Source organism: Cyprinodon tularosa, unplaced genomic scaffold (genome assembly GCF_016077235.1).
Source record: "Cyprinodon tularosa strain WSP-4 unplaced genomic scaffold, ASM1607723v1 ctg285, whole genome shotgun sequence".
NCBI lineage: Eukaryota > Metazoa > Chordata > Actinopteri > Cyprinodontiformes > Cyprinodontidae > Cyprinodon > Cyprinodon tularosa.
Window position 1 is genome coordinate 700,327 of NW_024038991.1, and position 12,975 is coordinate 713,301.

At 38.7% G+C, this 12,975-nt stretch overlaps 1 protein-coding gene across 2 annotated transcripts in view; it reads right to left on the bottom strand.

The window, feature by feature from the left end:
- nacc1b (nucleus accumbens associated 1, BEN and BTB (POZ) domain containing b) overlaps positions 1-6,562 on the bottom strand; it is a 30,061-nt gene extending 23,499 nt beyond the window's left edge. The window contains exon 1 of one of the 2 annotated variants that reach the window (XM_038290625.1): positions 6,476-6,562. The gene's annotated coding sequence lies outside the window, so the exon portion shown is untranslated. Of the gene's footprint in view, positions 1-671; positions 1,071-6,475 lie in introns of those variants that run through there. The other variant, XM_038290627.1, reaches the window with a different exon arrangement.
- Between the last annotated feature and the right edge of the window lie 6,413 nt (positions 6,563-12,975).

A 12,975-nucleotide genomic window follows, 5' to 3' on the forward strand; every position in this document is an offset into this window, starting at 1 on the left:
CAGGGGCACAGATGTTACCCTATGGATATCCTATATCCGCCATGGGTCAGAAAGGTCACAACAACTTGTAAGAAACATAAAGGGGAGTTAATTCAAAGCCCTTGACCTTTGCCCTGCAGTTAACATGTTCTCCATCACTTTCTCTGACCTCATGCAAAACTATGTGTGTCTTCTAGTCTGTTTGTACATGCCTTTATGAGTCAAATAAAGTGTCTTCTTGCAGTATTTTATGCAAACATGCAGCTCCCACGTGCTGCATGTGGAAACTGAAAAAGTATCTAGATCAGAATGCTGTTTTTTATTCTAATTACTAGGCATCAAGTACCAGCATCAATCACTGCCAAATCAGAGAGTTTACTACTTTTGGGAGGTTAGAGGTATCCTGTTAGCAAGTAGCAGGCTAAAGCTAAAGCTAACACTGGCCAGAAGAAAGAAGCTGTTTCTGACATAAAAGTAGCAAACATGTCGTTAAACGCATAAAATAAAATTGGCTTCATTGTTTTAAGACGGTTGTAGCTGCAAGTAAAAGATGAGAGCACCGATACTGGAGGACGGTCTAAGAAGCAGACCGATGTGGCTACGGTGTAGCCTCCTTCCCCCTCCCCTGAGCTCAAACTTCAGAGACCACTCATCATTTCTAAACACATTAGTTATTCATTCATTATTCTTACATGGAATTCAAGCAGAGTCTCGCCGGAAGACACCTCGGAGGATGAATCCCGCCAGCAGCGGGGAAGGAGGGCAGTCCGGGGCGGGTAGAAAGCAGTCGGTGCCCCCGCCGCGTGCCAGCCTCAATGCCCGGTTAGGATTTGGGAGCGCTGGGTTTGTTGGCCCGGGTCGGTATTCAGCGGGAGGAGGTGGGCGCAGCAGCGGAGAATGGATTCAACATTTTTGCTGTTTTTTTTTTTATATGTGTGTGTGTGTGTCTTTATTTTAAACGTTCCAACTTCACCGTTTCTTTAGTCGCATGAGGGGCAGGGGGACGTTAAAAAAATCATCCCAAACCGTAAAAAAATGGGGGTTCTCTCCCCGCCTCTCTGTGCCGGCAGCACTGCGCGACGTCCTCCGTCTGCAGCCGACTGCGTCCGGAGAGTCTGATCCAAGATGTCGCTGATGATCTCGGCTTCTTCTTCTTCTTCTTCTTATGGGGTTTTATGGCGGTTGGCAGACTTGTGAATTGTGCATTACCGCCACCAACTGATATGGAGTAAAGCAAGAAAACAGAAAACGATTCACCCCCCCCCCCCCCCCCCAAAAAAAAAAAAAAAAAAAAAAAAAAAAAAAAAAAAAAAAAAAAAAAAAAAAACCTGTGTAACTTAAACCAACATAATACTAAATCACATTTGCCCATATAATTTTTAATTTACTCTAGGTCATCTTAACTCTGCCAGTTTCTGATGGTCCCATCGGTCCTCCCATCATACTTCCAACCATCTCCCAGTTCAAATCTTTAATGTCCAGATATTTTTCTGCAGCCTTCACTATTATTTTGATTTTTTCCGTTTTTTTTGTTGTCTGTGCAGTACAATTAATTACTTCTACCATGAAAAGAACAAAATTTGTCTTTTTAACAATAAGTGAGTCTTCATCAATTTTTTGATTCTCTAGAGGTTTGGAATTTGCCGTGTGTTGAACTGTAGGTTTGGGTTTTTCTGACTGAGATGGGATCCTTTTTGCAGCTTCAGCGTAGGTTATTCCGAGCTCAAATTTCATTTTTTTAATTTCCTCAGACCTTTTGCTTGCTTCACAGCCGCGATAGGCAGCAGTATGTTCTCCACCACAATTACAGCATTTTATTTTAGCTTCTTTTCCACATTTTCCGTACTCATGTTCTCCTGCACACCTTCCACACCTCTGTTTCCCTTTACAAACTGCTGCAATGTGACCGAATTTTTGGCATTTGAAACATCTCAATGGTGGAGGATTGTAGATTTTGACATTATAGCTTATGTAACCGATGAATACTTTGCTTGGTAATTGCTCTTCCTCAAATTTAATTAGCACTGATAAACTGTCAGATCTTTCTCCGTTTCTTGTTGTTTTTAACCGTTTTACTTCTTTTACTTTTGCACCGCTTATGTTTTCCAGAATCTCTTTTTCAGAAATTTTTAGAGGAACTCCTCCAATGACTCCCCTGCTGATCTTTTTGTTCTCCATTAGGCTGCACTGAACTCTTATCCCGTCAATTTTGTTGATCCGTATTGCTTTGCCTTGCTGGGCGCTGTCTCTGCAGTTAATTAGCAGGTCTCCACTGTACAGAATTCTGGCACCTCTGACTTCTCCGACAAGTTTATTGATGGTTTTTGTTAAGTGAACCGGATTCCAATTTGTAAAAGAGTCTGCCTGATTAACGACTTTGAATATGACTTTGAATTCATTTTGTTGTGCTGTGGAATGTATGGAATGATCATCACTGGATTGTTCTGAACTAGATTCCCCTTGAACTGATCTCTGTTTTTTCCGCTTTTTCTCATTTTTTGATGTTGCTATCTTCCAACCTTCATTGTCACTATTTCCCTCTTCCATCCCACAAGAATCGCTTCCTGTTTCCTCACTACTCACGGCCCAAGACATTTCTCCATAAGCAGCTTCAAAACACGCGCCATGCACCAAACGACCATCCACATGCCAAAGGGGTGTGACTCTTCTTCGACCGATCTCGGCTTCAATTCAATTATTCAGAAGAAGCCATGTCTGCCAAACGCAGAAGCGATACTGGGCACAACTTCAAATTGCCAGACTCTTTTTTTCTTCCTATCTTCTTTTTTCCCCTTCTCCGTTTTTTTAATTTTTTTTTTATTTTACCGGGGAGGAGTTTCTAGCGGCTGATCTTGGCACTCCATCTTTAACCGACATCGACAGGTCATCCCAGGACACAACTGTGGGCGAGACAGAGGGATGGATCCGCGGCATGGCGAGATGAGAGCGGAGCATACAGGAGAGGAATGTATAAACGGGGACTGGCTTAGAAAAAAAAATACCAAAATAAAATAAACAAAAATCTTAGCCGGCTTTATTACTGAACCCTGTGATTTTAGGCGATTAGAAGTGGTTTTGCACACGAGGACCAACGGGGACGGGGCTGCTCTCGAGGAAGTTCAGGAATGCGAAAGAAATTGGATCTGTGGGGGGGATAAACCAGGGGCCCCTCCAGAAATGTTCCCAGGTGACGAATGGGATGTCATCAGTAATAAAAAGGATTTATCTTCTTAAAAAAAATAAATTTTAATAAAAATATATAAAATACCAAAAGAATTCTCGCTATAACTAAAAAAACTTATTAAAAAATACGTTTTTTTATTCATTAAATTAATGTATACAAAAAAAGTTTAAACTTGTTCAAGTTAACAGCTGTTAGTTATGAGATAATTAATATAATTTAACTTTATTCATCTCACACTATAGAAAGTTCCCTCTGCATTTAACCCATCCCCTTTGGGAGCAGTGGGCTGCCAGGAACAGGGGCGGAACTAGATGGGGGGCCGGGGGTGGCCATGGGTACCCTTAGTCATGATGATGACTAAGGGTACCCATGGCTAGGTACCCTATGTTTCTTTGTAAATCATCTAGGAGTCTTCAGTGAAATCATAGATAAATAACAATTAAAAAAAACGTATTAATCAATTTATGTAGATATTAGTACTTGTAAATATCAGTTTTATGCAGAATGATTACTGATAAAAGTAGGTAAGTTATGACAATGGAAAAGATGTTGACCCAAAACTCAAACCTGAAAGAATTTTATCCACTATACCTTTTATCTAGAAAGCACGGATATTTTAATATATTCATCTATTTATTAGCAAAGGCTGTGGGAAAGTATAGTTTGACTTTATTTTTAAAAAATATGGATGTTTTCCTGATTAATTGTCCTGTTGGAACAGTGTAGATTGTAGATTTAGGAAAAACTGCTGTATATGATTTTAAATCCTGTTATCACAAATATTACTTTTATCTTTTCTTGTAACCAAACTGAAGTCAAATGTGCTTGGGAGGCAAGCAGAGGTAACGGTCAAACTCAGATGGAGAGAGATATACAAAGCATTAGGACAGATATGGAAACAAATATGCAGAAAAACAAGAGATTTTCATTCATTTGTTTAAATAGGCTGGGGAGATATTTTTCCTAGCAAATAGAGCTTTTAAAACAGACTGTAAAAGCCCACGTAAAAAAAGTAAATGCTGAAAATATATAGTTTAAATACAAACTGGGTTCCTTCAATATGTTCATTCTGTTTTACACTGCTTGTAGAAAGCTGTTCAGGTTAGACTTCAATAATTAGCTATATTCAAATAACTTTTAGCTAACAGTTGTATCAGCTACCTGTTTTTTTTATGACATTAATATTAAATAATATTATCTTTTGTTTACTTTATTTAGTTTATTTGTGAGTAAGCCTGCCATCTGACTCTTGGCTCCCATCCTTGCCCAGTAGAACAGCTCCCCTGATCAAATAAAAGGCTTTTGGTAAAACAGAACAGTAAAAAGTCCTAAGTAGTATATAAAATAATTAAATTTCCTATGCAACTCATTTCTTTCCACTTGATTGGGTTTAAATATGAATATCCTAGTTTTTGCCAACCTGAGCAGGTGTGGAAATCAGAGTAGATGTTAACTTACAATAGATGTCCATTGACCAAATAATTATGATTATAATGGTTTGGTTGGTGTGGTTTCAGAGGGGCGTGAAGGAAGCCATCTATGTTAAGAAAGAAAATCCAACCTTAAACAGAGGGGGTGTACTCAGGTTTCAGTTTTCAAAAAGCTACAATGCGGCAATAGAATTGATTCCTTCCTGCTATCATCGCAACCCCCCTCCCCACACAGGGCGCCAGAACATCTCGCCTGTTCAGCCAGGCCAACAATTCCCCCCAACGACCCCCCTTTCAGAGGCATAGACCAATATTGCAAGTAACAAAGAACCCAAACTCCCCATTCATAAGGGGCGGGTCCAATTTTCTGAATGGATGTTTGCATGTTTTCTACGTCAAAACAAGGCTTATATTTGGTCCACTCTATAAAACCTCAAACTCAACGCTATTTCTGACATTTTGAATTGAAAAAGCTTTCTGGATGGGAAGTGAAACGTCTTCAAACTTTGAAACAAAGTCCAGTGGATTTTTTTTTAAACGTTTTGGGGAATTATGATTATACATTTTGCAACTAAACCTTAAACATATCAGTCTTCATCTGGGGACAAAGAGAGACAACATTCAAAAACAACTCTTAAAAGGCAAAGAATGCAAATACAGTGAAATCCACTTATAGTGATCACATTGGTCCAGAGCCAATTTGAACACTATAAGCGGTTGATTACTTTATCCGAATTTACCGTTATTTCACTTATTTTTTATGCAGAATATCATCTAAATGCCATTTATATTTTGTTTTCAATGAGGAAAATGAAATGTAACGGATAGCTTCCACATTTACTGAATTATATTACAGTACCATGCAACTTTAATTACAGTATACTACACTGTGTGCAGACATAACTCTGGTAGCCTGGTGCATTTTTTTAAACAAGTCTGAAGTTTGAAACAAACAGTTTCATTGAACAACATAGAGGAAAACTGCATAGGCTACAGAAAATTAAAGCTAAATCACTTCTCATATTTATCCATGGTTCCCTGGATCACAGTTTTCTCCAACACATAGTTCACTTCTTTTTCAAAACGATGTAAAAGCTCAAAGTTTTTGAAACCAACATGCAGGAGACCAGTCTTTAAAATACAAACTGCATTCCTCATCTCAGCTCTGGATGGGACAACAGTCTCATCTTCATCCTCCTCCCCCTCCCCGCTGCACGCAGCACTGGTACCCTCACCAAAGCGCTCTTATATCCCCACGATGATGTCCTCATCCGTCATGGCCTCTGACACCGGAGTGCTGTCATCACTTTCGATCCACTTAGTAATCATTTTTGAAAATGTTTATATTCACAAAATGGCCCAAAATGAACACTATAAGCAGATTACTTGATTACTATAAACAGCATTTGTACTATAAACACCTTTTGAAAACTATAAGCGCTTGATTACTATATCCGTGACCACTATAAACGGATTCCACTCTATAACAATAGAAATAAATGTAATCCATCAAAATGAATCCAACTTGAAATTATTTTTGAATTCTATTATTTTTTTGGAGATGGCCATAGCCCCCACTCACCCCCCTCTTTGTAGCGCCACTGAAAAAAAAGGGGGGCAGCATGACAAAAGTCTGGGTGTAAAGTGTTAAAGTTTGCTCTCTGCCCATCCCCCCTACGGTAGTCCCTCAACTTTACCACCCAGTCAGAACACACAACAGCCAAATCTTCACTTCAGCAGCACCACACCTCCCAGTTCATCCAAATTCATGAGGACCCCCTCCATACCCACACACACACACACACACACAACACGCGCGCAGTGCTGAAGTGGGACAGACGCATCCGTCCCGTTCAGTCTCATTCCGAGCGTTTTAACTTACCCCTCTGCAGGATTCTGCTCAAATAAAAAAATCTTCCAAATGGAGGAGCCGCGCAGAAGAAGCGGTCCAGTGTCTCCCTCCCTGCGCCTCGCTGTCATTCACTTTGACTGTATGCTGTGAACCCTTCATACACACATGCATGCATGCAGACGAGGATTGGAGCTGGGAACTATCCAGGAGGGGGGAACAGGGAAGCATTGAGGGGGATCTCTTTTTTTTTCACCCTCCCATTCCAGGGGTTGCAGACAGATCACAGAGCTACTGATCGGTGTGATAGATAGGCAGGTAGAAGGACAGATAATGATGCTGTTACTGCAGTTTTCCTTTTGTAATGAACTGACATATAACATCTATACTTCCTGCAATCAATGATCTGTAATTGTCTTTGTTTTTCTGTCATTAACCTAACCTGACATGACAATGGTAGTTATTGATATCAGAAAATAAAAATGACGAAAAACAATAAATACAAAAATATATACATTTAAAAGTAGGTGATATTTGATAAAAGATGTTATAGGTGATTTGTTCCGATTTGGCGGGAAGTTAAGTAATAGACTACTAAGTAATGTGATTACTTTAAGTGCGCCGCAGGAGGCTGGTAGACGCGCAGTGAGCGTCCCCAGCCGACCCAGCAGTCTGAGCCCCACCCACCAGTCCACCCACCTAACCCGCACACTCACCGGGGTGTCTTCAGGCGTTGGAAAGGACTCTCCCTCCTGCCCTACCCTGCGAGCACCGACCAGCCAGGGGCCGCTGTCCTTCCGCTGAGCGATGGAGAGCGTCTAGACTCCGCGCAGGTGAGCCCTCCAGGGCCTCCAGGACGCAGCGAGCAGTGAATACTAAACAGGATGAGACTGCACTCAGGAACGGCACTGCGCTCCTCGCTCTCTCTCCCTGTCATGCCAAATACTATTAACTCTATAATTCTCCTGTGTCAGATGTATAGCGCCACACTCTCTGGGCATCCATTGTCACAGCGCCCCCATCCAGATGTTCAGCTTTGTGTGCAAAGAAGCAGTAAAGACAGAAATTACTGAATGCTGAGACATGACTCAATGCTGAGGTGGAATAACCACTACTTTCTTCATATATATATATATATATATATATATATATATATATATATATATATATATATATATATATATATATATATATATATATATATATATATATACATACATATATACAATAAATATACAATAAATTTTGATGAGGGACAGTATATATTCATATTGTTATATATTTGTAGTATATATATATATATATATATATATATATATATATATATATATATATATATATATATATATATATATATATATATATATATATATATACACACTGTTAAAGTCTGAAGAAAGACAGACTGTTTCTATATGTCAAATAATCTATGCTTTGTTTATTGTAAGCTAAAAAAAAATTAAGGCAAGATTATTGATTTCATGACATGATTCTTTCTTTGTTATTGAATTTAAAAAGAGACATAACTGTTTTAAGTCAAATGTACAGAAAATAAAATCCAAAACAATCATTTTACCTTCAGTAAGTACTGCGTTGTTAAACGCTATATGATTTATTTATGTCCTTTGGTTCACAGGTGCTGTACGTAATAAAAAAATGATGTTTATGGAATATACTTGAGTTATCCCAGTAGAATTTTCTAGAAGTTTACTCAACTGGATCATTTAAACGGAGCCATAGTTTGCAGATAGGTTGGAAAGTATCAACATGACTTCATTTTGAAGAAGCCAATTCATGAAATATATGCCAAGACAAATAATTGGAGAAGAGAAGGTACTGCTGAAACTAAACCTGCATTGTTTCACTATAACTGCCAATAACATGACAGTGACACAGAAGAAGGTGCAGGAAATTGTGTTTTTTTTTGCTGCATTTAAGAAGAGACTAGTGTATTTTGCATATTTTCAAATAAATTAATATATTTGAAAGACAGAGCATTTACTTCCTGGGAAACCTCTCAGGCCTGGTTGAAATCTTTAAACTATCTAGGAGGAATTTATCTATTTATTTTGGGTGGGGATGGTTAAAGTAGCTTGAACTCTTGGCTACATTTCTGAAAGGTAATTTGATCATAAAATCAAGTCTCCAAAAGAGCAAGAGCAAGAGTGGGTGCAACAACACCCACAGTGACTTTTCTTTGGAGGATGGAGATTTTCTGCGCAGTATCTTTGCTGTTCCTAGAACTGAAATTTTCTGGACTGAGATGTCTGATGTATTTCCAGGGATCTGCTGTAACCACTCCTCCAGTTTGGGGGTCACTGACTCGAGGGCCCCAATGACCACAGGTACCACTGATGACTTGACCTTCCAGCTTTTCTCCAGCTCTTTTCTTTTTATCACATTTGGGCGTATAGTTATGCATTCATATTTCTCTATAGTGAATACAATTTTTGTAATTTGATAGATGAAGGAAACTTAAAAAAACAAACATATTTTGCTAATTTAAAAAAAGGATCAGTTTAAAGGAACAACTTACAGAATTGAACATTGTGTCTTTGTCTATAACTGTAGGGATTCCATATTCCAGCTATTTTACAGCAGGCAGTGATAATAGATGTATCACTTTTTTATACGCAATCAACAATGCCTTTTTTATTTACCAGTTAGGATGAGCTTTTAATGTAAATCAATAATACTGTTAAACTAAACAATAATCATCTAATGGCTGATCGTGCCATTCGTTTTGAAACTCTAGGTTAATTTTATTTTATCCCATTTTATGCCTTATCATACATTCAAATTAATTTATTCTGTTCGTCTTACATTCAAGAGAAATGACTAAATGTGTACATGTATTAAGAGGTAACAGAGATTAGCAACATATCTTCCAATGGGCTTGGTGTGGCATTGGTGAGCGGGCACTGTGAAAAACAGCATGAAATCTGCTGGCAGGGAAAAGTGAAGCTAAAAAATATTTTGACCACTAGTCCAATAAAAGGGCATCACTATCATGCTCTAACAAAATACATTTATGCAACACATTGGCCTTATCTCCTTTCTCCAGAGAGATTTTCAACGTCTTACTTCTTAAATCCGGGGGAAAGTGGTTATTCTATAGGCTATGTTTAGCCTTTTGATTGAAATGCACCACTAACTGCAGGCGCAACAATATTAGATTATTATTCATGGAAGCAGACTGATGGGTTTTATGCATGTTTGCTGGGGAAAAAGTAGGCCAGATTCCTGCTGACTGATGAACCCTCTCACTCTATATTTTATATTCTCTGAGGCTCCACTGAAGGCCCCTGTATGGAAGATCTTTAGCGGACAATTCTTAACAAACTCCTCTAGCTAAGCATGTCCAACATTCTCAAAGGTTTGGCTTTCTATTCTAAAGTTTCAAAGCTGCAGAGAATACATGTTTTTATAGTTATTCGTCGTTCTGTTTCTAAATTTCTAAAACTTTTAAAAGGGGAAAAAAAATCTTAGTGTAACAGATAGTTGTAAATGTCAGTGAGCTCTATTGCTTGCTCTCTTGCTGAATAGCTCAAGCTCACTCAGATTGGATGAAATGTTGGAGAGCAATTGCTACAGATTTCCAGTAGATTTAGATCTGGACCTCGATCAGCTCCGTATTATATTTCAATATAAATATTAATTTCAATAAACTGAATTGAACTTGATCTAAACACTAATTGATAGTACTGAGTGAGGAACGCTTCACTTGGACGCTACCCTTAGTATATGGGTGCTTCAGGAATGAAGTATCATGCCACTTCTGATAGTCTTCTTTAGGAAGACTAAAAAAACAAAGTTGGGGACCTCTTGCAGCCAAAAAGTACATTTTCATGACTTAAATATCATTAACATTTTTTTTTTTATTACAGTGCAGTTCAGGTGCTAAAAGAGCTATTTCGTCTCCACTTTGAGCAGAGATTATGGTGCTCTACTTCTCATCAATGCTTCCTAATCAGAGAAATTGGGTGTGTTGTTTGCTGTGCAGGCACAGCTCAGTCATAATAGGTGTTTCCTTGAGGGGGAGGCTAACAAGAGCTCAAGACTGGTCATTGCCACTCCCTTTTCAGGACAGGGAGGAGACTGCTGCTCTAAGAGAGTAATTTGTTGAAATTAATTTGCAAGAACTGCGAAAATACCAATTTGGGCAGGATTTTTTTAAAAGTTTAAATTATATATGATATATTCCCTACAGTGGCGCAGTTTGTAGCACAGCTGATGGTCTTTTCTGCATGGCGTTTGAATGTTCTCCCTGTGCATGCATGGGTTCTCTTCAGGTACTCTGGCTTCACTCCACAGCCCAAAAAAGGTTGATTGGCTTCTCTTCATTCTCCTTGTGTGTGCATGGTTGTATCTCTCTGTGTGTCTCTGTGTTGCCCTACAACAGACTGGGGACCTGTCCAGGATGGACTCTGCCTGTGAAAAGGTGGATGGAGGGATGGACATTCCTTTTTAGAATTAAATGTACAGTAATTTAAATCCTAACACAAATGAAAGAGACAACGGACATTTGTTTTCAGGGAATGAATTGGAGGAAGGCATTTCTGTATATTTCAATAATTTTTAATTAATATGGTAAACTGATTGCCATATTCCCAACCAACAGTAGCAGGTGAGGCTGATAAATGAAAGCTAAAAGAAAAAAAAACAGCACTGCCTCTCCCACCCAGGGGTGCGCTCTCTTTCAGCTCTTTACTCGACAGGTCTCAAACTCCAGTCATCGAGGCCCGGTGTCCTGCAACTATTACGTATTTCTCTCCTTAAACTCATCTAAATTTAAATATAGCCGTTTGTTGAGATTTGTTGGACCAGGGAAGTAACTACAAGTTACAGGATACCATCCCTCTAGGACTTGAGTTTTGCACCCATGCTGCTCATAAATGACCCCACCTCAGGGGACGCGTTTGTGAAACCCCTGAAGTTTGCAGAGGATCCAGGACACTGACAGGAGCGAGTCGGCTGGTTCACTGGTACGGTTAGAACCACCTGGATTTATCTCACTCAAGACTGTTGGGATTACACTTACAGTAACTGGAGAACCCTACTCCCACTGTCCCCACACATCATGGTGACTGTGGACCACTCTTGGTTCCTCCCAGTAACCCTTCCTAGTAAGCCGAGGTGTTTGTCAGAATAAGGTCCTGCAGAGATTATACCTTCTGTGCAAACTCAGGGAGAACAAACTTCACAGGTGCTTCTGTCCTGTGTTCATCCATCACTGTGTGGTGTGGCTGATCCAGATCCTGCAGACCCTACACACCCTGCATACAATTCGATTAGACGTTTACCTCCTGATGGGTGCAAAAAAAAAGAAAAAAAGACAACAAATCAATTTGTCGCTCAAATGAACACAATGCAAATCCTACAGGTATTCGTTCTCTACTGTGTAACTAAATATGTAGTTTGCATTAAAAACTAAGAAACTATTTTTTCTTGTTTGTGTAACAATTCTAACCCAAAACAACTACACACGTGGTTTTATTAGCATATGTATGCCTGTTAATATGTCGTTGCGAAGGAAAAAACAGAAAAGCGGATTCTTTGTGTTTCTAAATCGACTTTGAACCGCGCAGGCTTCCGTTCAGTCAGAGCAATCATGGCTGCCCCCATGTGCTAGTGTGAGAACTAAGCAACGCAGCAGATAAACCACAGCAGGATACTTATATTTGGTGGAAGATTAAGAGTAGTTCGAAACCTGATTAGTAGATTCCGAGGCGGAGGTGTCACAGGTAAAATAAATAAATTATAAATTTAATAAAAAAACGCTTAATAATGTTTGTTTAGGCGGACTAGCTAAATCTATGTAGAATGGATTAGTGAACTTATTTTTACTCCAGGTATGGTTTGTTTGCTTTGAAAGCTTCTTTATGTAGTAATCAGATATTCCCCCGTTTGGTTTGACTGTTAATTTGTTTAATAATTACATTTTGCGAAATGATTCTGCTGAGAGGCACAGTGCTGGAGGGCAGTAAAAGTTATAACTGCCTCAAACTATATACTATATTATATATGCTAATTTTTTTTCGGGAAATGAATATTGCGTTTGGTGTATATATATATATATATATATATATATATATATTTTTTTTTTTGTTTTTTTTTTGTTTTTTGTTTTACCTCTCCTAAAATGTATTTTTAAACCTTGTTTACAGGCTAATGTGGCTCACAATTAACTACTTATCCTTATTTAATGGGCGATGAAGTTACAAATTGTAACAAATGATTAATTTTAATGAAATAACCTAGCATGTCTTTGGTGGACGCTCAAACATTGGTAGGAAAGGAAGTGTCTGCTGCTAAAAACAAGAACTGCTGAAAGCTAAACCTCTCCTAGTTGACTTATCAATTTAGAGAAATCTGCATCATCTGCAACAGCTGCCATCTTTGTTTTTTAAGATGATGAGAGCTAATAAGCTTGAAGGCAAAAAGTCTGTTTTTTTTGTACAGTTTTGTCTGATTGATTGTTCTGGGTGGGTAAAACGTGTTTCACAATCAGTGTACTCCAGTAACAAATTGTT